Source organism: Dreissena polymorpha, chromosome 9, assembly GCF_020536995.1.
Source record: "Dreissena polymorpha isolate Duluth1 chromosome 9, UMN_Dpol_1.0, whole genome shotgun sequence".
NCBI lineage: Eukaryota > Metazoa > Mollusca > Bivalvia > Myida > Dreissenidae > Dreissena > Dreissena polymorpha.
This window is the reverse complement of record NC_068363.1, coordinates 100,068,282-100,092,637: the sequence shown is the minus strand read 5'-3', so window position 1 is coordinate 100,092,637 and position 24,356 is coordinate 100,068,282. Positions and strand designations below refer to the sequence as shown.

General features: G+C 33.7%; 1 long non-coding RNA gene across 1 annotated transcript; it reads left to right on the top strand.

Moving 5' to 3' along the window:
* The first annotated feature begins 11,409 nt into the window (after nt 1-11,409).
* LOC127845076 (uncharacterized) lies at nt 11,410-13,295 on the top strand. Its single transcript, XR_008033043.1, has 3 exons — nt 11,410-11,474; nt 12,705-12,878; nt 13,197-13,295. It is a non-coding gene; the product is annotated as an uncharacterized LOC127845076 (long non-coding RNA).
* Nucleotides 13,296-24,356: the final 11,061 nt, after the last annotated feature.

Below are 24,356 nucleotides of genomic sequence, written 5' to 3'. Positions count from 1 at the left end.
AATCCTCGTGTGATAGGCGAATAGACACGGGAGCTCCTGATTGAATAGCTTTTTTGATTTTTTCTCTCTGACCTTCGCTAATATTTACTGGTACATTTACGAAACGACTCATTTTATATATGATTTAAAAAAACTTTTTTACTTTTCTTTTATATGAAATTTAATAAAAAGATTTTCACCACGCAAATTTATAAGTTTTCCGTTCTGGTCAGTGAGTTTTGTCTCAATTGACGAAATTGTCGACAAATTAACAGGTAAATAAACCAAATTAACTGGTGTTTCCATAATTTTATACCCAGGTGGAACCGATGGGAAAAAGCTGTATATTACGTTTTCAGTCGAATTGTTAACATATGATGAGCTAATTATATCACTAGTTACTTTCAAGCTACTAATACATAATATATTGACAATATTTTCTGCCTCATTATATCCTGATGAGTATATTTCTGCATTAAAACCCAATACCGTTCTTATAGAGTTTGCAGGTGTAAAGTCTATTTTATAATCTGGTGCTATATTTAGTACTGTTCTGAGTGTGTTGTCGTTCGGCTCTAGGGTTATATCGTACTCGTCCGAGTCAGATTTGTAATGATTATTCTCCTTCATTCTTCGTTGAATGTAATCGCCTATATCATCCAATTCGTATGAACCTTCGGGAATATTTATATCATACCAATCATCTCCGTTGTTAGGGCTATAGCGAAAGTTATTGTTTGAAGAGTCTATATTTGGAAATGAATAGTAGGTCTCCAAACTAACTAAGGCCATTTCATATGTTTTGTCTACATCTAGTTGAATTGGTGGTCCTAAAGAAGTACAAATTCTTGAGCTATTACCATGCAATATAATGTGAAAAGAATTTTTCGAACCGGTATTAATTCTAATTTGTTTTATTTCCGCTAACATTTGTTCTAGTACTCGTTCCATTTTATATATATTTTTTTTTATTAGTGAGGTATGTAAAAATAGTCAAATCCTGATCTATACTTACCATTATTTTTTTTACTAGTAAGATCTATAACAGCAAATCCATGAGGACGGTCCCAGGCTACTTTACAAAAATTTCTAAATTCTTCTTTTGACATATCAGTTGAAACGTGATCGTTGTAGATGTGATTAATATTTTTCATGTCCTGTGGAAACAAACACATAAAGTTTGCATTTTCACGTATTGTTTGTCTTGGAAGTTTATTGTTTGTCTTGGAAGTTTAAAGTAGTTTTGTGCGAGATAAAAGCAGTCTACATTGCTGTGGCGTCCTCTTATGTAATAAGTTTCACATTTGTTTTGTTTTTCCAACTGAAGGTCGTCAAAAATCATTAAATTCTTTTTAGAGCTATTCAAGTCTCTAGGATCAGGTACATCATCAGACGTTTCAAAAAACTTACATTCAATATCAGCTGGCTTATCTAAACTTTTAGCAATTAATTCAACTAAAAGAGCTGGTGAAACGTCATTCTCTATTATATAGTCTTGTTCGGCAAACAATTTCAGAATCTCTTCTTTAGGCAGCTTTTCTTCAAACGCTTTCTTAATAATTCTGTACTCCGGCTGAAATAGCGACTTGCCAAAAACTTGCAAGTTGTTGTAGTCTAACCATCCTGGTCGTAGTAAAAGGTTTAACAATAGTATAGTTTTTCCGCATCCGCTTTTACCAATAATAAGACCTCGTATTGATCTCGGTAAAAGTCTACTGTTGCATCTTTTTGAAATATCATCATTCCACGAAAGATCTGTAACTTCCATTTTTAAATATAAATTATTTTTTCATAAAAAAATGTATTGTGTAAAGTGCAAAAGCAAAACTGAAACGGTTGATGTAAAAAATCTTGTCAGTAAGAACAATAAACCAATGCTTCGCGGAAAGTGCTCCGTTTGCGGTTGTGTTAAAACACAGTTTGTAAAAATGCATACTAAAACTGGCGGAGACTTGGTTTCGACGTTGAATAAGGTGACGAGTAAAGTCAAGCTTCCGTGGGCTAAATTTCCCGTTGAAATGCATATTCCAGGAATGAACTTTGCAGGACCTGGAATTAATTTAAACGAGAGATTAACTTCAACTGGCGCATATAAAGACTGGAGTAAACCAGTTGATCGAGTTGATAATGCCGCATACCTTCATGATTTAGCTTACCAACACTTTCCAGATACAGCAGGTAGGAACGTAGCTGATCAAATTATGCTTGAACAAATGGATGCTATTAAAGACCCAACACTCCGTGAAAAAATTGAGCGTAGTATAATAGAGCCGATAATATCTACCAAGGCAAAGTTTGGGTTGGGTTATAATGGTAAAAAAAAGTCGTGGCTAAAGAAATAAAATGGTCTGATCAGCTCGCAGTCGAACTGCATAGACCCGTTGTAAAACGTTTTAGAAAAAGAATAGTCGTTGCCCATGGCATTGATACCATATGGGCTGCGGATTTAGTTGACATGCAAGCTTTTGCTAAGTTTAATAATGGTGTAAAATACTTGCTAACAGTTATTGATGTATTTTCAAAATATGGATGGATTGTTCCATTAAAGAGTAAAACCGGAGTTGAGGTTGCTGAAGCATTTAACAAAATATTTAAAAACAGACAACCTCAAAAGTTGTGGGTTGATAAAGGAAAGGAGTTCTACAATAAAAACGTTATGGCGTTGGGAGTCAAGTTGTATTCCACAGAAAACGAAGAGAAAAGTTCCGTGGTAGAGCGATGGAACAGAACAATGAAGGAAAAAATGTTCAAATACTTTTCAGCCAACTCAACCAAAAAATATGTTGATGTCTTAGATGAAATGGTCAATGACTATAACAACACAAAGCATTCATCAATCAAAATGACACCTGATGATGCTAGTGATAAAAAAAATGAAAGTGTTGTTTGGGTAAATTTGTACTCCAAACACCCACAAAAGTACGGTAAGCCAATATTTGAAGTCGGCGATAAGGTAAGAATAACTAAGAAAAAGGGAATATTTGAAAAAGGATATACACCGAGATGGACTGAGGAGGTGTTTACAGTGTCACAAGTTCAATATACAGATCCGCCAACGTATAAAATCACTGATTATAATGATGAGGAAATACAGGGTACGTTTTATGAACAAGAACTTCAAAAACAAGTCAAGAAGTATATAGAATAGAAAAAGTTATTAGAAAACGCGGGGACAAGTCGTTAGTCAAGTGGCTTGGATATCCCGAATCGTTTAATTCATGGGTTGACAATAAAAACCTAATAAACTTGTAATAGTCATTTTCATACCCAAGTGAGGGTTTGGAAATGGACCTTAATTCTTTTTAAAATCTACTAAATCCATAACACGTTCATCATAAATCCAACTGTTTTTAACAGGTTTATGGCTTTTGCATATTTTGCAATTAAATAATTTTTGTGTAAATTTTAAGTCTTGTAAAAATGTATTTAGATGCTCATTTGGTGGTGGATTTTCAATTTGCTGAATACGCCGTTGAATCAATTCTTGTACCGTTTTGTCATCCATTTTATATAGTAAAAAAAAATACTTAAGTCATTTTCATTTTATTTTTATTTTTGTAAAATGCACGAATAATGGTAGTGGTCAAAAGTCCTCGAGCCGCCGCGTTTGCGAATGGGATGCTGCCCCGAGCTTGACTTTTCGGAAATATGAAAAAGATATTATTTATATATAGAATTTCCTGGGACACGGAAGGATATATAATATCTTGAAAAAGATATTATACATTTATATATAGAATTTCCTGGGACACGGAAGGAAAACGGAAGGGAAACGGAAGGGAAACGGTTCTGTCCCAGAAGCCTAGTTTCCCCTCTACTGATTGTTTTTATCTTAAAACCTTTAGAAAAGCTAGAATCGTTATTAGATAAAAGTACAAACTAGCGATCCTCTATCCTCAACTTATGGTCGTTAGTGGTAGACGGTACAAAACTAATGTCCACCTGTCTTGTCACATACACTACTAGCTGCTAACAGTCGTAACTGGTTCGTCGTTGAACTCCCCTCTACACTTGCTGGTTATTGTCTAGAGAACTACCGATTTTTCAAACCCGGAAACCACGGTTGATACTCTTGGTCGTTAAACAAAAGAGCGGAATGCGAGTTGATAATGATTCAATAAGATCTTGCCTTAAAATCTGAAGACGCACCTGTTGACATGTGTAACATGTTTCTATAAGACAAAACACCTCAGTAGGTCTTTTAGAACTAGCGCTTCGGTAAAAAGAGGCCCCTGTTTAAAATTCCACCAAGAGCATTTGACCGTTTCTAAGCAAACATAAGTACAAATTTGCTTCTTTTAACCCAGAATTATACAATTGAAGTTAATGTTCTGCTGCTGCGACTAGTATTAATCGTGTATGCGTGTATGTGTAAATACATATACAATTGATCTATGTGTGTACAGTGACTTTTATTAATAAATTTCGATATACTTCGAGAACTAAATGTTTATTTTATAAGCATGAACCAATGATTTTTTCAAACATCAATAATTGATGTAAAATGCGTGCAGGAATAGCATTTAAGGTTTAAGAAGACATTTTCTTTTTGCTTTAATAGATTTCTTTTACAGTTATATTTCTATGAATATATTGGCAACTAAGGGTTACGAACTTTAAAATAATGTTATTAATTTTCTAACCAAGAACTGGTACCATGAGTAGCATGAAGAAATGATCTTTTAAAACATAAGTAATTTATGACAAATGAGTGCAGAGATAACATCAGGGTTTAAGAAAGCATTGTATGTTTGTTTTAATAGATAACTCTGAACAAAGTGGTTACAAACTTTCAAAACAATGTTATGTTTTTTATCCCAAAACTGGTACTATTATAATACTGGATAAAATGCACAAATTCACCTAAACATTTATAAGTATATTGTTTATTCTTGAATATGTATCTACCTCTTTCACCTATAAATCCACGTTCTATAAATCCACGTTTGATCAGAAAATTGATACAGAATTATGTTTGCAAGTTTAGTTTGTTTCAATTTCAACAAGCATATAGCCCTTTATTCCTTTTTATTCCTCCACAAGTACTTCTCAACCACTTAAGAGTTATGTTGACTTTTTATGTTAAATGAAAACATTTTTCACACTGAAACATTTCATGAAATATTTTATATCTTAACAACACTCAAAGGCTAAACATTTTTATATCAATTATTTCCATACTAACATGACCATTCTAGGCGGACACCCTAGCAACCCTGATTTGTTTATATCGTCCTATCAATCTTATAAATGTGTCATCATTTTATCAGAAAATATTCAATGTTTGTTATAACTTTTAATAAATTCAATCAAGTGATTTGCCTGATAAAACTAACATATCGATTTAAATGGAAATTATGTTTGGCAAGTTATATTACATGCGTAGCCTTATATGCCTGTATGTGTTTCAAACTATATATAACATTGACGTTTTCTTAAATAAAATACAAAAACATTTATGTAATAGAAGTTTCAAAATAAAAATAAAAAATACAAGTGTTATCAGATATGCGTCGAAATTTCCAAAATAATTAAGTGGCCGAGTTATGGGAATTGATAAAAATATCGGAAAGACGAATAAACTGAAACATGATGTACTTTGAATATGTAATAAATGTTATAAATAAACTCAACTTTAGCCTTAATTTCTGTAAAAAGATCTCGACTAATCTCATTATCAACATTGATTAAAAAAAGATAATTCAAATGAACAATACCATAGGCGGATCCAAGTGGGTGGCGGACGCGGCGTTCGCCCCCTCCCCCCAAAACATTGCCAAAATAAAGTCAATAAATTTGATGTTTCATACTTAACTAGATCTAAATCACCTATTTAAACTATTTTTTCTTCTTTTACGTACACTACATTTCCCACTAATCACAGACAATCGCTAAATGTTTTAAAATTATACTCTTTGTCGCCCGGTTTTTCAAGTCGAACCACTTTATATTCTCTTTTATATACTCCCACTCATCTGAAGAAATCACCTATATCCCTTGTTTTTTATGAATTGCCTGTCAATAGTTTTAACGCACGCGTGGATAAACCGCTCGATTACGTCTTTCCGCGCGTTCATATATTAGTTTACCTTATTCGCAGACTAAAGCTGCCGTGGTGCCGTGGCAGAGCTTTTGTTTCTTAAATTTTATTATCTTGAGAATCGGGTTCAAAATCCGGACGGGCCACATGTTTCAGGTCAAAAATTATGAGCTACTGTCATCACCTGAGCGTCGGCGTCTGCGTCGGCGTCCGGTTAAGTTTTGTGTTTAGGTACACTTTTCTCATAAAGTATCAACGCTATTGCATTCAAAAATGGCACACTTACTAACTATCATGAGAGGAATGTGCAGGCAAAGTAAGATAACTCTGGCTGGCCCCTTGGATCCCCAGCACAACTTTCAATATCCCGCCCCTCCCCCCCCCCCAACCAGAAATCCTGGATCCCCCCCCCCCCGAATACAGATAACTTTTGCTAGGTCACTGTTGAACTGTATTCATGAACACCCGAGTCTTTGATAATATGTGTCATGACATATTTATGACATGGCGACGATTTATTCGGTGCGAATTTTAAATAAAAAGAGAAATTTTGCATGTAACGCACCAGTACCAAAAAACAACAGACAATACACTGGCTATATCAAGAAAGTACTGGATAATACTTTTTTGGAGTATTCACTAACTGACACGTAAGTGTAAGTGTAATTAAATGTTTTCAACCTGAACGATGCAAAGTGAAACATAAGATTAAATTTAAAATAACTACTTTAAAATATGGTAATTTTTATATAAAAAGGCGAATATGTGTCGCGTTTATTTGATAGATACGCTGCATGTATTGTTAAGCGTAAGGTGTTCATCACTATCATCCATACACGTTTTGGGCAATATATGTAAACTTGACTTATCGTTAACCAAAACAAAGAAACACATTGGCCAACTTAGTGGTTCTTAATACATCAGCCTCATAGTTTAACGCTGCACCCATTACATTTTTTAATTAATTGTGTCAACAAACCTCACAAACTTTAGTGTTGTATTTGTATCTGTGTTTCTGTTGAAGAAACGAAGACAATTAGAAATGCAATATTGGTATATACCGTGTATGGCTGTTATTGTTTCAATCATCAGTTTATTTCTTCCAATTAAACAGGAAGTAAGTCATTGATTTCATTATAACATTATTAATTTTGATGGGATTTCTAGCTACAATTACCATGCTTATTGCAGAGTCCTTCTTGCGCAAGGCACAATGTTCACACTACTCACGGTAATCTCCATAATGTTTTTTGTCCGATCTGATGGGAGCATATACTATGAGCACAACAACAAAAGATGCCTCATGTGTTCTCTGGGATCACATTGGATTGACCATTGCCTAACCGACCGAGCGTCCACCATTAGCGCCCCTTGTCCAGACAATCACTACCTCCCTAACAACAACATATCGCATTCTTGTCAGGCATGTAGGTCAAGCTGTATAGTGTACAGCCCTGTACTAGTATCTCTGACTTGAAATGCCAATGTAAGGCGGGTTTCTGGAGAGAATCTGGGACTAATTTAATGACGTGTGTCAGTGTGTATCGACGTGTGGTCACTGACAGTGCGTTAAATTCAAAGGTAAACAAATTACATTAGATGTTGTGGGCGAAGGCTAAAAAGTGCTCAATATGCATAAAGCTTTGGCGATCTATTAAATATACTTCATCCGATTAACGCGTTTTCCGACTTAATTACATGTATATAGAACCGATGAAAGATGTGGAGTGTATTCTGGCTCTTAATAAAAATTATAAAATTGAACTTCCTTGGAAATGGGTTTCAACCACACTTTTAAATTGGTATTTAAACGTGGACGTAATCGTACACTAAACATTTCAGTGTGTGTTATTCAGTATAGTCAGTACAAAATTTATATTCCAGCTACCCCAAACAGTGATACAGTATGTGAGTACTGTGTTCTTTTAGAAACGTTTTCAAATGTTTTATCAACAACAGAACAGTGTCGTGCATGCTCCACATGCGGCACGGATGAAATCCTTCAGCGTTCGTGCACCTCAACTGAGGATACACTCTGTTCTGTCCGAACTAAAACTGGTGCCGAAACTAATCTTTTATTGATTAAAGTTTCTTAGTTTATTATTTAAGTCGTTTCCTTACGAGTCATTTTGTTTTCCCCCTAGTTTTAACGAATTATTTTGTTATTTATTAATTAATCATCTCTCATATTAGTTTGTTTCCTTTTAAAAGTCGTTCGTTTGCTTCTCCCATCATTTATTCGATACTGTTTTGCATCTACTTGCGTTACTGCATTTCTTAACTTATAATTTAATCAACTCTATATCATTTCCCTCTATGTTTGTGTTGTTTATTTTGATATTGGAAAAACTATATCATTTCATTTCTTGCTCTAGATCACAAGGACTGGTAATAGTAATAGTAATAGTTCATGCTTGAATAGTATTTAGCTATACACTTTTCAATTATCTTCTCTTGAAAACAATTTACGTTCGGTCGAGATCGCTTAAACCATATAGATAAAAAAAAATACGGAATCCAACTCGACAAATTGCATGGAAAGCAATACATTATTTGCATTAACTAGTTGCATATTAAGTTAGTATGCACATAAGCTATGCTTATATTGAGATGGCAGGTATGAGTCATAATCGTGGGTATTTCATTGCTATTGTAAACAAACCATTTGCTATATATAGCAAAATAGATAAGACCAATAATGTAACAGAGGGAATGTATGTAAATAACTTAAGATCAAGAGTGAAATAGCGGTTGAGTCTTGTTTCTTATGAGGATGTCCGTATGTAGGATAAACAATATGAAGCAAAAAAAATATTGGCTGTGGTATTAAGGTATTAAGGTATGTTGTACTTGAAATGTTTTCTTATGATTCACATAGCTCATTTACGGTTATATTTCTTTATTATTTATACTGGTATTTTCATTGAAATTATGAGTATTATAATTAGTAGCGGTATTAGTAGTAGAAACAGTAGTAGTAGTTGATGTGGCGGTATAAGTTGTGTGTGTATTAGTTTTAGTAGTGGTTGTTGCCTTAGTAAATCGATATTATTTTGAAAATATGCGATAACTGTTTCGGGCTCCGGAACATTGGGTCCCCGGGGATGGGTATCTATATTTTTTTTTTACTGTTTGTGTTAAGAACTGCTTTTCCTAGCCGTTGGCTAATAAAGGCGATCAGTCAAAATACATATTTTGACGATTTATTTTAGTTTGTTTCCTTTTAAAAGTCGTTCGTTTGCTTCTTCCGTCATTTACTCGATAATATTTTGCATCTTCTTGCGTTACTTCATTTCTTAACTTATAATTTATTTAACTCTATATCATTTCCTTCTATGTTTGTGTTGTTTATTTTGATATTGGAAAAACTATATCATTTCATTTCTTGCTCTAAATTGCAAGGAACTGGTAATAGTACTAGTATTAGTTCATGCTTGAATAGTATTTAACTATACACTTTTCAATTAACTTCTATTGAAAACAATTTACGTTTGGTCGAGATCGCTTAAACCATATAGATAAAAAAAATACGGAATCCTACTTGGGCAAACGTGTTATTACATTATTGCATATATTTATATACATTTAACTAACAAATCTTTTTTATTTATTATTTGCAATTGTATGCATAGCAAATGCTATATTTAAATCGTACACGACCTTTTTTAGAGAAAATAAAATTCAATATTTACTAAATTATTAATTAAATCATGTAGAATCTATTCTACCTTATTTGACAAATATGACTGATAACGATATTTAATCAACGTCCTAGAAAAAAGACAAATTGCATGGAAAGCAATACATTATTTACATAAACTACGTGCATATTAAGTCAGTAGACACAAAAGCTATGCTTATATTGAGTTGGCAATATCACGCGACCCGTAGGTATGTCATAATCGTGGGTATTTCAAGGCTATTGTAAACAGACGCATTTTATATGGTCTTATTACTTAAATCAAGAATGAAACAGCGGTTGAGTTCGTGTCTTAAAAGAATGTCCGTGTGTAGGATATATATATATATATATATAGCAACAATATTAAGCAAAAAAAATTAAATTGGATGTGGTATTAAGGTATTAAGGTATGTTGTACTTAAAATGTTTTCTTATGATTCACATAGCTCATTTACGGTTATATTTCTTTATTATTTATACTAGTATTTTCATTGAAATTATGAGTATTATTTTTAGTAGCGGTTTTAGTAGTAGAAACAGTAGTAGTAGTTAATGTGGCGGTATTCGTTGTGTGTGTATTAGTTGTAGTAGTAGTTGTTGTTGCCTCAGTAAACCGATATTATTTTGAAAATATGCGAAAGCTGTTGCGAGCTCCGGAACATTGGGTCCGGAATGATGGGTATCTATATTTTCTTTTACTGTTTGTGTTAAGAACTGCTTTTCCTAGCCGTTCGCTAATAAAGGCGATCAGTCAAAATACATATTTTGACGATTTATTTGAATAGGAAATAATAAAGACAATCCGAGGTAGATTTAGAGCATCGGTTTCAATGAACTTGGCTGAAACAATGAAACCGTACCGTAGCGGCATGTAATTGTCGATATAATTTAATAGATGTTTCTGGCATATTTTCTTATCTGTCGCAATCGGTATATGATACTTTAAAAAACAAATTATGATGTCCGAAAATAATTTAAGCTGCCCTATAGTATTACGGCATCGGCCCATGCTCCTTTGCGCCTTAGCAATCAATTATCGAGTTGATGAATAACAGTCCAGCCATAAGCATTTTAGCATATAGAAATTATTGATTCAACGCTGCACCCATTACATTTTTATTAATTTGTCAACAAACCTCTCAAACTTTAGTATTGTATTTGAATCTGTGTTTCTGTTGACGAAACGAAGACGATTAGAAATGCAATATTGGTATATACCGTGTATTGCTGTTTTTGTTTCAAGCATCAGTTTATTTCTTCCAAATAAACCGGAAGTAAGTTAATTATTTCATTATAACATTATTAATTTTGATGGGATTTCTAATTACAATTAACATGCTTATTTCAGAGTCCCTCTTTCACAAGACAAAATGTTAAGACTACTCACGGTATTCTCCATAATGTTGTTTTGTCCGATCTGATGGGAGCACATACTATGAGCACAACAACAAGAGATGCCTCATTTGCCCTCCGGGATCACATTGGATTGATCATTGCTTAACCGACGGAGCGTCCGCCGTGTGCGTCCCTTGTCCAGACAACCACAACCTCCCTAACGACAACATAGCGCATTCTTGTCAGGCATGTAGGACAAGCTGTAGGAACCAGAATCACGAGGACGAGAGTGTTCAGATAGAAGTTATAGTACAGACCTGTACTAGTATCTCTGACTTGCAGTGCCAATGTAAGGAAAATTTTTGGAGATAATCTGGGACAAATGACGTGTGTCTTCGTGTGTCAACGTGTGGTCACGACAGGGCGTTAAATTCAAAGGTAAACCAATAACATTTGATGTGGTGGACGAGGGTTAAAACGTGCTCAATATGTACCAAGCTTTGGCGATCTATAAAATATACTTAATCCAATTAACGCGTTTTTCGACTTGATTACATGTACATAGAATTGATTAAAGGTATGGAGTGTATTCTGGCTCTTAATAAAAATTATTAAATTGAACTACATTGGGAATGTGTTTAAACCACACTTATAAATTAGTAGTTAAAAGTAGACGTAATCGTACACTTAACATTTCACTGTGTGTTATTCAGTATACACTTTTTTAACGCATCACTTGATCATATCAATATAGCTCCCCTATTTATTAACTGCTTGTGTTGAAATTTGGACCAATAGTAATTCAACACATATCTGGTAATTTCTGAAATTTTGATTGAAATTGAAAAACAACAAAATATAAAACTTAACAAATTAAAAACGTCACTTCAAAAGTCAAATTCGCAAACTCGTACAACGTAAAATAATAACAATGTGTAAAGTAAAACGCATAAACTTACACGTCTTAATAACTCACCGGCTTGCAACATGCCGATTGAGCCGTTTCGCCCTGAACATTCATACGAGCCATATTGTTTTTCTGTATTTAATGTTATGTTTTTCTTGTGTAAAAACTAACCTAGAATTATGAAATTGAAATTAAATTGGAATAACATGTATATCGCCTTTACTACACTGGGTGATTTTTCTAACGCAACACTTTTAAAACTTACATATCTCAGTTATGAGTAAATATTTCTATCTAAAATTGCTCATGTGATCATTTGACTACAATATGTGCAAGCTTACGATACAATCATTAATCCGTGACGATCGGACGCTTTAGCAAGTGGGAAAGGAAGCCTGTAAAATGCTAAGTGCGCGATTGCGCTCCTGAATATTCATACGAGCTATATTGTTTTATAAATTAATTTTGTGTTTTCCTTGTTTAAGTACCCACTTAAAATAATTAAATTGAAATAAACCTAGACTTAAATCGCGTTTCAACATTTCCACGTGCAAAAATATGGAACCACACCCACCCCACGTGCTAAAGCGTCCAATCGTCACGGATGAATGATTTCATCGTGGGCTTGCATAGAATGTAGTCAAATGATCGTATGTAAAATTTTAAATCAAAATCTTTTCTTATAACTGAGATATTCAAGTTTGAAAAGTGATGCGTTAGTAAAGTCCCCAAGTGTAGTCAATACTATTTTGATATTACAGCTACCCCAAATAGTGACACAGTATGTGAGGATTGTGCTCATGGAGAAACGTTTTCACATGTTTTATCAACAACAGAACAGTGTCTTCCATGCTCAACTTGCAGCGCGGACGAAATCCTTTAGCGTTCTTGCACCGCAACTGAGGATACACTCTGTTCTGTCCGAACTAAAACTGGTGCCGACACTAATCGTTTATTGATTAAAGTTTCTTATTTTATCATTTAAGTCGTTTCCTAACTAGTCATTTTGTTTTTTCCCCTGGTTTTAACGAATTATTTTGTAATTTATTAATTAATCATCTCTCGTATAAGTTTGTTTCCTTTAGAAAGTCGTTCGATCGCTTCTTTCGTCATTTACTCGATATTGTTTTGCATCTACTTACGTTACTGCATTTCTTAACTTATAATTTATTTAATTCTATATCATTTCCCTCTATGTTTGTGTTGTTTATTTTGATATTGGAAACACTATATCATTTAATTTATTGCTCTAGATTGCAAGGAACTTGTTTGGGGCCTTGGTGTTGAAAATTCCTTGCTGGTCCTGGTGTTTGTAACACTTGGTGTTGGGATTTGTGTCTTCTGTTGCTGTCGATATGCTAAAACTGATTCAGGTTTAATTAGGAAAGGTGAATATTTTTTTATATCTTCTTTATACTTTAAGAGTCATAAGTCGTACAATTAGAAATGAAAACAGCACATCATAATACAACATTTAAGTACACGCCACAACTGTATAATGGGTTACTTTGTAAGCTGTTTTGTTATTGTCGTTCAAACACAGCTTACAGGCTTTATGGGTTATTTTTCAACAATATTATTATGTTGTTATCTTAAAGTGTTTAAACCTTCACATGCATAAATTATATATAATCTGAATAATGACGACTATAATATACAATTTAGCGTCTCTTCTAATCACTTGTCTAACATATGTTATGTTGAGATTATGATATACTCGATATAATCAATCACAAGTTTCTTATCAAATGTGTAAATATTTTTCACAAAGTGATATAATTGCTTTATTTTATATGTACTTCAAGCAAAGCAAATAGACTTTCAATTCATCAATGTCACTACGCAAGTAGTGGTCAATGGAACTGGAAACCGATCATATGGGACTGCTGTTCAGGGACAAAGACCTCAGGCAAATGAGATATCTACACATGTGTTTATCGATGAAACAAAAGAAAATGACTCTAAGCAGTCGGTTCAAGATAGTGCAAGCAATGCCCGCAATAGAGCGTATGTCAGTGGAGCTGCTTCACAAGAAAATGGAGCATCGGTCAACGATATTGCTTCGTAAGGCGAAAGCGAGAACGAAACTGAAGAGGTTATTGTTGTAAATGGGCAACATTGTATTGATAATGCATACATAGGCACGGGAAAGGCTGTAAGTGTGATCCCTTATGGAAAGAAAGCTAGTGCTAAAAGTAAGATATATAATTTATTATTATAAAACGAAATATTTTAACGATAAACACTGTTTCATTTCATGTGCGTGTGTGTGGTTGTTAAATTCGTATGCGAACAAAAGCAAGTTAAACACAGAAGGCGATTGTGGATGCTCTTATAATGGTTGTATTTGATATATTTAAGGTTTTCCGAACAAGATACGCAATAAAATCGCGTATGTTAATAGCATTATTGAATGTGTGAAGTAGAAACATAATATGCATACAGTCATTCATACATGCAAATGTCTTATACATATGGAGATACTGAAGAAACGACTGGATTGTGCAGTTTCAAATATAGACGTTTAAATGATCAGTATTTTCCTTATATATCGAACCTGTGAAATATATCTAATGAAAATGGAATCAAATACTGTACTTGTGCAAGCGTTGTTTATATAAAAGGCAATCTTTCAAAATATAATTTATACGAGTTTTTTTTTAATAATTAAAGCAACTTACTTCTTCTTATTATGTTGTCCTTTTTCCTGATTTTAGACAAACCATCCGATGCTTCCGATCTAGATCTGTTTAGTACGTACCACCGACGGGATACATAATTACTTATGTTTTACGCCTCATCTATGTACACATCAACATCTCATAATTTATAGTAAACTAATGATTCTACAATGAATCATAGAGGTTTATGGAATCACAAGAACACACAAAAATGAGCAGTGATCTTGTTTGTAAATGTTTTTTAATAATTGCGTTAATACTTGCAATTTGTGATTTCATCTTAAACACTGGAATAGTAAACCTTGGCGTTCAGATGTTTTCGAATTATCATAATTTAATTGTGAATAGTTTATCAAAAACGGTGTAGTCCAAATGATTTAATGTTCAGTTTGTGTACATTTATGTTTATTCAATGCAGACAGTCTATTGCGACCTGTTTGAAGAGATGGATGGCAATTTCAGGATGTTCTTTCGTAAAAATGGAATACGTAAATATTTTGTTTCTCATTTACAAATTCAAATGCTTTGGTAACTCGAATTCATTGACTGATTTTCTAATGAAGTTCAATATATCATCTTTGCTCATTTAATTTTTCTCGTTCTGTATCCCGTAAAAAAGTCAACACAATTTTAAAATATGTTCAGGTGTTCGGCAATTGTTTTTATTTTGAATTGAAAAAAAAAACAAGAAATATCCTGTGAAACCTTTACATGTAAACCATAACGTGTATAGGTATCAAGTTACAATTATATTATTTGTTAAGTGACTCTGCTATATCAGTTATTGAAGAGGAAGAAATACGAGTGTGTGAGCAGTGCTACAAACTCTTCCGTGCTTAGGAAAACAGTCCGTGAACTACCAGCCATGGAAATCCCATTGGAACTTGTCAGAAGATTGACGTCAATGTCTGGGGAAGACACTTACATGCATTGCTCACGTTCATGCCTTGATATATTGGAACGTTATGAAAACGCATGGTTTCGAAAATGCAGACATTAAAATACGCGCATAAAGTGACTTCTTACTATTTGTAATTTATTCTGATTGAGATACCTGTTTACATGAAATGTGTGTTACTTGTTACATTTTAAATGAAATAGATACGTTTACTCGCGTATCTTCGAATGTATAATATCTGTTTATGTCACGTTGTATTTAAATGTATATGTACGTGCACTGTTTCATATGATGTACAGGTAACGACAAATTGACATGTCTATCATGTCTAAGTATAATAATAAACTTGCTCAAATCGAGTGCTCAATTGATCATGAGCAGTGATATTCGGTTGTAGAAATGTGTTGGTTTTAGAAATAGAAGTGATCTAAAAATGCTATGCTTTAACGCCATTGCGTTTATATAGGCTGCGGTGATCACTGCTACCAATGTGCAATGTGTGGACTTGTGCTCTTGGTCCATTTTGTAATGTATTATATTATATCGCAGTGTTCATTAAAACAATGTAATGACGTGTACATTGAAATCGATGTTCACTTCGATGTATTGTCGGATATCTATTAGGTAACCTTAAGTAATTATAATACTTTACATAATATTAACGTGGTATCGAAACGCAGAGCCCACAGGAATTCGCTCCGTTATGGAAATCACCGCCTGAAAAGGGCTACAAACACTAAAAGGCGACCTTTGGGGTTTGTTCTAATTGCGGTTTGAAGCTCTTAGTTCACTTGCATCATTGTTAAGCGTCTCATGTCTTAACACGCGATAACTACCCATTAGTTAAAAAAAAAAATATATATATATATATATATATATATATATATATATATATATATATATATATATATATATATATATTGCTTTAACACAGACCGCTGTGCCTTTAAGTTTCAATTTTAATCAATATAATGATGAATTTTCAAAAAACGTATTGAGCAAAAAAAGGTTACGTTTTTATCGTATAATTATCATACTAGTTTGAATATATTGTTACCGTTAACAAAACACCACAATGATCTATTATTAAAAATGCATATATTGTGCGTGACACAATTGTTATAATTAAAACTATACATAGCTCCTTCATATGAACTATGTCAACGTGCTTGTTAAGACTTAAAACACTAATTTTGTGTCTTCATATTTATAGCTGTTTATAGACATGTGTCTCAAACACACGTGTTATTGTATCACCCCCTCTGTCCTATACATTAACATTGTAGTATCAGACTCAGGCTATAGGTGTTCACGTTCCAGTGTACAAACCCGCTCTTTCATTACTTCACAGATTGTTAAAGTAAAAAAAAATGTTTCTTTCCTTTACTTGACAGTTCAAACAATTACTTTTTAAAAGTACAAAGCGGTATCTACTTTATTGTAAAGCTAGAGACGTCGTTGGCAAAAAGATAAACATCTCTTCTATAATTTACAGCTAGATAAAATCATGACACCAAGTAGGGTACAGTTATAAACTACAAACATCATCTTCTCTATACCTGATAGCTAGATTTGGTACTAGTTAGCAGTACTAAACAACTTTAGATGTTTTCATGTCAGTTACATTACTAATAAATGATGCTGGTCAGCTTATAAACACCCCTCTAGACCTGGTACTTATTGGCATGCATACTGGTCCGCTGTTTAACACCCCTCTAGACCTGGTAGTTATTGGCATGCATACTGGTCCGCTGTTTAACACCCCTCTAGACCTGGTAGTTATTGGCATGCATACTGGTCCGCTGTTTAACACCCCTCTAGACCTGGTAGATATTGGCATGCATACTGGTCCGCTGTTAAAAACCCATCTAGACCTGGTAGTTATTGGCATGCATACTGGTCCACTGTTAAAAACCCCTCTAGAACTGGTAGTTATTGGCATGCGTGAAACATCTCGGTTCGTAACCTAGCAACCCCCGTTGAAACTCCTCGTCTTAAATAAAAAGAACAATATATGAGTTTATATTGATTCGATAATATCTTCTTTACAAATCTTAAGATGCAAGTGTTGAAGTGTTTAAACAGATTCTATAAATACATCATCTCATTTGTCCTTGTTACCCTCCATAGAAGGAATTGGGCTTCGAAATGAAGATATAATTTTTTTTAAATACCAAGAACATTGGAACTTTTCTGAAGAAACATTTAACCCACATTTGCTTCTCTTTACCTGGATGTATACAATAGTGCCCGTAAAGAATAAACAGAATATTCAGCTCATACCATTTATGGCCGTGGATGGGCAGGACAATATTGAAATTCGACTAGACTTTGGCATTTTAAATAACACCTATCCTATACTTTTGTACATTTACTTTTGGAACCTATCAGCCAGCTTATCAATGATAATCCGAGTATAGCAGTTTTCGATGTAACCTTTTCAAAACACGACGAAAAGTGTGGTCCAGTTTTACACGACTTATGCAATTCGTGTTTAAAGCTTTTTATTTTTACTAGACTTAATCAGTTTAATCAGTTTGATTGTTAAATAAATTTATATAAAAATTATGTATGCATATTATCAGTTTAAATTCAACCATGATCAACTTCAATTTAGGACAGTCAGTAGTAAGGAAAGAGCCAGTTTCATCTTTTTTTTAATAATTGCATGTTCTCATAATTACGTCGTTCTCCGACGCTGTCCGAAGCCGATCGCGCGTTCGCTCGTAAATGTTCGGATATCGTTGCGGGAAGTTCACATGGAATATATTGTCACACACAAAAATTAAACCGAGCATTTTGTAACTCATTAAATCTCTGTTACCATAGCACATCTAGCGTTAAAATTGTGGCTATTGCTATAAGGAACACTGCTTTTTATGGGTTAACTTTATTTGACGACATATTATGCGAAATATTCTTTAATTTCAAGTATTTATGTGACTTCAAAGATAGAATGATCTCAATGTACTTATGTTTTAAGATATACGACACTTTATAAATATTCTCAATAAAATTCAAGTAACCAATACAGCAGAGTGAATGAATTTTCATTATATTGAACAATAAAAAACGTTTAAAATCAATTGCCAAATCGTTATCACTTGAAACGTGTTCTTTAGTTCTTGGAAAGAAAGGCACGCGAGACATTTTTTAAACGTTTCTTATAGTCTATACCCATACTATTGGAACGTTTGACAGAAATGGTTAAAAACGAGAATATGATATGTTCATCAGTATTTTGCCAGTTTCGAAATAATAGTATAGCAGCACCGAGTCAACAAAGCAGTGAAAGTTACACACTTAAATACTCTGTGTAAAATAGTTCATGGAAAGGATTGTTACAATAATTTGTGCTTGAATAAGGCAACATAAAACATACATACATGAGTGAGAACATAAAATATATCCACAGCTGCGTTGACTTTTAATTAAACTCTATATAAGCTGTTATATGTTTCATCCATAAGAATCAATAGCTCTAATTCAAGTATACATATATTGCGAAAACAGTGACGTGATCCTGATGACTTCATTTAGAAAAAAAGTCGATATGTTAGTAAACCATTACTATGAAAGGACAGTACCGTACACATGACCGTGAGTTTGTATCAAGATCAAGCAAATCGAAGGTTTAATTTTACCTATGATTTTTCTAAATTGTTCAATTGGGTTGGAAACCGGTAATGTTTCGACATTGGAATTGATAACGTTCTTTGTTGCAATCATACATTTTCACCGTGTTTCTATGTTCGTTATAAATATTGTATTTATACAATTAATAAAACATATTCTGGTTAAACCTTAATACCACGATTCAACACAATCATGCATTAATTACAAAAATAATGAACGAACAAACACATTCAAACACATAAATTTGAACTTTTTAATGGAATGCTCCAAGATAATGATCAGCTATTTAATGGTAAGTTTAAGTAAAACATTGCATCATATGACTACTTTCTAAGGCAAATGCGACGTCTTCTTATTTCGATGATTTTGTTTGGTCCATATCAATAGCAAATGGTATGGTGGGCTATCAATATCTTTCAATCAGCGAAAATACAGGTGGCAAAAACTAACTGAAAAACAGTGTTAAAACTCCCACTGTATTGTTGAATGCCTATGGGAAGTTTACAATATGGTTTAGTACGAAAACGCATTAAACCTCTTTTTAATTTTTTAGTTTGTTGAAAGACTTTTTATTACTTTGTTTTTAATAATATGAGAAACTCAATTAACAATACTGAAATGAACATTTCATAGATTCTTCCTAACGCCTCTTACGAGACACAATGTACAGGCTTCTCGCGGCATGCGTCGTAATGTATTCGATCCAATGTGATGCGAGTATGTACTATTAGCACAACAACATGACGTGCGTCATGTGTACTCCGGGATCACATTGGATTGGTCATTGCTTGACCGACGGAGCGTCTGCTAAGTGCGCCCAATGTCCAGACAACCACTACCTCCCTAACAACAACAGAGCGCCTTCTTGTCAGGCATGTAGGACAAGTTGTAGAAACCAGAATCACGAGGACGAGGGTGTTCAGAGAGAAGTTATAGTACAGCCCTGTACTAGTATCTCTGACTTGAAGTGTTAATGTAAGAAAGGTTTCTGGAGAGAATCCGGGGCTTATGGCGTGTGTCTTCTTGTGTCGACGTGTGGTCAAGGACAGGGCGTTAATACCAAATGTAAACCAATAACATTAGATGTTGTGGACAAGAGATAAAAAGTGCTCAATATGTATGAAGCTTTGGCGATCTATTAGATATAGTTAAAACAGTTAACGCTATTTTCGTCTTGATTACATGTTTGTAGAACCGATGAAAGATAAGGAGTGGCTCTTAATTATACATGATAAAATTGAACTAGATTGGAAACGGGTTTAAACAGTAGTTATAAATGTGTAGTTAAAATTTGACGCTAGTGTACCCTAAAACATTAAAATGATATTCGGTATAGTCAATACTATTTATATTTTTATATTACAGCTACCCCAAACAGGGACACAGTATGTGAGGATTGCGTTCATGGAGAAACGTTTTCAAATGTGTCATCAACAACAGAACAGTGTCTTCCATGCTCCACATGCGGCGCGAATGAAATCCTTCAGCGTTCTTGCACCGCAACTGAGGACACTATATGTGCTGTCCGGACAATAACTGGTACTAACACCACTCATTTATTGATTAATTTCTTAGTTTATCATTAAAGTCGTTTGTTAATGTGTTTATTAATTCGTTCGTTATTTAGTCATCTCTCTTATAAGTTTGATTCCTTAAGAATGTCGATCGTTTGCTTATTTTTTCATTCACTCGGTAACTCTTTTATCTACTGCTTCACTTCATTTCTTCTTATGTATTTAACTCTATATCATTTCCCCCTAATTATGTGTTTTATATTTTAATATGGATAACACTATATCATTTCATGTATTTCTGTAGATCGCAAGGAGCTGATTTGGGGCCTTGGTGTTGGAATTTCCTTGCTGGTCCTGGTGTTTGTAACAATTGGTGTTGGGCTTTATGTCTACTGTTGCTGTCGACGTGCTTAAAGTGATCCAAGTATAATAATGAAAGATGATTATTTAATTATATGTTCTTTATACTTTAAGAGTCATATATCGATCAATACGAAATGCAAACAAAACGTCATAATAAAATATTTTTGTACACGCCACAACTCTTCATTTTGTAACAGTGTGTGCTGTTTTTTTTTGTTGTTCAAATACAGCATACATGTCTTTTTGTATCTTTCAAGAATATTAAAACAGTACAAGAAGGCCTTAATGTAAATGTGTTGTTTTTTTATCTAAAAGAGTTTAACCTTTGAATGCAAAATGTAAATGCTTTCTGATTAATAGCGGCCCAAAGATAAAATTTGAACGTTTCCAATATTCACTTTTCTAATAAACGTCATATTTAGGTTATAAAATACTCGATATATAGATGTTTCTTTCTCAATTGTGTTTAACAAAGTTCCGAAAAGTGATATAATTTTTCATTTCATATGTACTTACACAGCAAATCAAGTTGAACGTCTATTCAATATTGTCTCTACGCGCGAAGTCGTCAATGGAACTGGAAATCGAGCACATGGGACTGCTATTCAGGGACAAAGACCTCCGCCAAATGGGATATCTACACACGTGTTTATCGATGAAACAAATGCAAATGACAATAATTCTCGTGAGCATTCGGTTCAAGATAGTGTAAGCATTGCTTGCAATAAAGTTTATGTCAATGGAGCTGCTTTTCAGGCAATTTGAGCTTTAGTCAACGATATTGCTTCGCACGGCGTTAGTGCTAAAGACAACGATAACGAGACTGAAGAGGCTATCGTTGAAAATGAGCCTAAATGTGTTGATAATGCATACATAGGCAATGAGAAAGCTGCTAGTGTGATCCCTGATGGAATAAAAACTGGTGCTAAAAGTTAGACATATGATTTATTATCATAACGGAAATATTTTAACGATAAACACTGTTTCATTCATATGCATTTGTATGATTTTTCATATGTGTACAAAAGCCAGTTAAATAGTAAAGGCGAATGTGGATGCTCTTATATTGGTTGTATTTGATATATTTAAGGTTTTCCGAACAATATACGCAATAAAATCGCGCATGTTTATAGCATTATTGAATGCGTGTTGTAGAAACGCGATATGCATACATACATTCATATATGCGAACGTCTTATAAAAATAGAGAAAGTGATGTAAATATAGAGAATACTAGGTTAGCGTTGAATACAGAGAAGTTTATGTTGCGAGGCTTAGAACGCCGGGAGTGCGAGCCTTGGCGAGCGCTGTCGGTGTTCAAGCCGAGCAACATAAACGTCTCTGTATTCAACGCTAATCCTAGTATTCTATTTATCCCATTTGATTTTTTTCAACGTGACATTTAACATAACTAGATCTAATAACCTTAGCCTAACAATTATTTTAATTAATTCTTAAAAATCTCTTAAAATCTAACGAATGTAACCATGCGTAGTGATATAAATGTATTTGTTCTGTTACGCAAAATAGTCTTAAAAAAAATTCACACACAAACTGTAAAACTAGTTAAAATATCACCATATGCCTCGATTCAATTTTACGCAGCATGCGAATTGTAACACATTACGACCGCGAAAAGAAGATTTTACTTGAATATAATTCATTTTATTTTCGAACGAAAATGATCAAAATCCAATATGGCGGCGATTGCTCCTGACAAAATGATGTCGATGTTAACATAGATTCTACATGTACACTATCGACGAGTAAACAGACAATTGCAGCGACTGACACTTAATTTGACTTAATATGCAGGGCAATACGTTTTCCGACTTCGGACGACCAATTTAAGGACGCGCAGAACGTGTTTTTTTATATAATGTTATGGGTATGCCGTGTGTGATCCAATGCATCAATGTCCCCCGTGTTAAAATCATTTCCCCGAAAACGGGGAACGACAAAAGTACATACAGAAACCAAAACACGTTCGAACTAATATCTTACCTTTAATTATCCTTTAAAATCCATCTAATAATCCATTTAACTCAATAATTGGCGATTTTGCATCTAGGGTCTTTAATAATTATTTTAGCATAGTTAAATAAAGACCCTTATGCCATCCTATCACTATTTTCAAATGAATTCGTTAAACTTTCTTATTCGTCACTACTCCTATAAATATGAGGTCGATTTACATCGACCTCATATCGTTTAACGTTATTTTGCAATAGCATCGTTCCGACATGAATTCATGTCGGAAGCTTTAACGGTATCAAATTCATATAACAGCACAGAATAATCATGCAATAAATTATTAAACATAAAATATAAACATTATTTTACTAATTGCATTAGAAAAATGTTTATACAAACTTACAAGTAATGATAGTCCAGACCTTAAAACACTACCACTGTTCAAATTCCATATTGTTGCCATATAGCACTGTGTAAATTGAAAGTTGCATAATGTTACCTCATTGGTCGGTTATAAATACATTGTTTCTCTATGTATAGTATTCGATTTAGACGAAAATAATAACTTACGTGGAATGTCATATTAGTTTTCCATTAAAACTTTGATCTTGCTGTGTGTGTTTATGGACTTTATTAATTATGTTATACTTATTTTTGTATTTCATTAAGAATTAGAACGTGTAGCCCTTTTTGTTAACTGTTTTTAGCAAACGATTCGCGGCTTAATAAGACACGGAAAATAATTAAAGCGACACTTTCATTTAAAGGTTTAATGTGAACAATATTAAATGAAACCTTTTTTGGTATTAATATATTTTATTGACATGTTAAATTCGATACTTGAAAAGGTGTTTAGTCTTTAAAAAGATGTCGCTGATATTTTTAATTTCAATAACTGTTAATATGCTTAATGTTGTGTAAGAAATTGAATAGTTTCACTGAGTTTTATTCCCGCCTAAAATCCGATATCGTAAAACGCGCAACGGTTAAGAATAAGGTCTAAATAAGTTTAAGTATTCAGATCTGAATATCAGCAGCTGTGCCAGCTGGGAGCCCCGTTTTGGCTTTAACAACCGCAAGCGAAACAACATACTTTTTTAAGTCTTGCACTTAGACTCCATGATCACAAGTATAGGTCCCTGCTGTGGCGTATGACACCATAGTGTTATTTAGTATTGGTCGGCACAGTATCTGATCATAACGAGACAATTGGTTTGTGCTGAACACAGGGGCAATAAAACCACAGATCTATCAAAAAACAAGATTATTGAGATATCTTTTATTGAACACCGCGATAAAAATGCTCAAACCACGGACTCTAGATTACACGGATAAGAAACATGGCAA